At 63.9% G+C, this 1,181-nt stretch overlaps 1 pseudogene; it reads right to left on the bottom strand.

The window, feature by feature from the left end:
• LOC105530492 overlaps positions 1-1,181 on the bottom strand; it is a 31,613-nt pseudogene that overhangs the window by 11,078 nt on the left and 19,354 nt on the right.

Genomic DNA, 1,181 nt, shown 5'->3' with positions numbered 1-1,181 from the left:
GGGACCCACACCCCTCCTTGGCAGGGCTCACCTCTGCCTGGGACTCACACCCCTCCTTGGCAGGGCTCACCTCTGCCTGGGACCCACACCCCTCCTTGGCAGGGCTCACCTCTGGCTTCTTTTGAGAGTTCTGGGAAGGTGGGTCAGGCGGGGGTGCGGAGAGGCCCAGGGGCTCCAGCTTTTATACCTGCACGCCTGTTTACATCTTGGGGCTGCAGCTGTCCTTGCCCCTCCCTGGCACTCCAGCCTGGCACAGGCAGCTCCCAGGGGCTCGCAGGCACTTGGTGTGTCCACACTGGGCTGGGCAGACTGACCCTTAACCGCGCCTGGCCTCCCCAAACCTGGGGTGGAGTTAGGGAGGAGCAGAGGGCACCAGTGAGCCGGTGAGCGGGTGACCGAGGCCAGCTGGGCAGACAGCAGCTGGAAACCTGAGGTCAGAAGGGCTGAGGGACCTGCCCAAGGTCACGGGGCTGGAACCCAGGCCTCAGGCCTCCAGTGCAGTGGGTTGTACACAGTGGGAGGGGCTGCGGGTGGTGCGTGGGTGCGGGAGATTGAGGCTGGGGACCCCGTCCCCCCAGCTCTGGTGCAGGAAACAGGCTCCAGGGCCAGGCACGTGAGTAGGGTTTGAAGGGGCAGCCAAGTGGGTGCTGCAGCCCAGCCTGGGGGCTTGGACTGGCGGGAAGGGGCACAGCGCAGCCTGCAGGCTGGTGGGAGTGGGGAAGCTCCAGGCTCCTACGGGACAAAGCTTATCCAGGCCAGGTCCTCCTCACAAACCACGGTGCCTCCCCTGCTGAGGGGCAGGGAGGGCCAGGGTGATCCCTGGCTGGCTCTGAATATACCAGGGGCACGGTCCCCTTCTGCCAGGGAGGGTGGTGCTGGCAGCCCCGCCCCGTGGGGTGGTCATGCTGGGCACGGCAGGTCTGTGAGCAAGCCGGGGACGGTGCTGCCTGCCGGGGTGGGGGGCCGGGCTTTCTACTGGAGGCCACGGGACCACCAAGGCCTCTTACGTAGGCCGTGGTAGCCTGCTCATTTTGGAGGTGTGAGGATATTGTCCCCACTAATGAAGGTGACAGTCATGATATGTGATAGGTGACAATGAATGTAATAACAGTGTCATCTGCCATTGGCAGGGCCCTGGGGGTCTCGGACTGCCACAGCAGCCTTTTTTTTTTTTTTTTTTT

This window comes from Mandrillus leucophaeus, unplaced genomic scaffold, assembly GCF_000951045.1.
Source record: "Mandrillus leucophaeus isolate KB7577 unplaced genomic scaffold, Mleu.le_1.0 Scaffold1, whole genome shotgun sequence".
Lineage (NCBI taxonomy): Eukaryota > Metazoa > Chordata > Mammalia > Primates > Cercopithecidae > Mandrillus > Mandrillus leucophaeus.
This window is presented reverse-complemented; position numbering and strand designations above follow the sequence as displayed.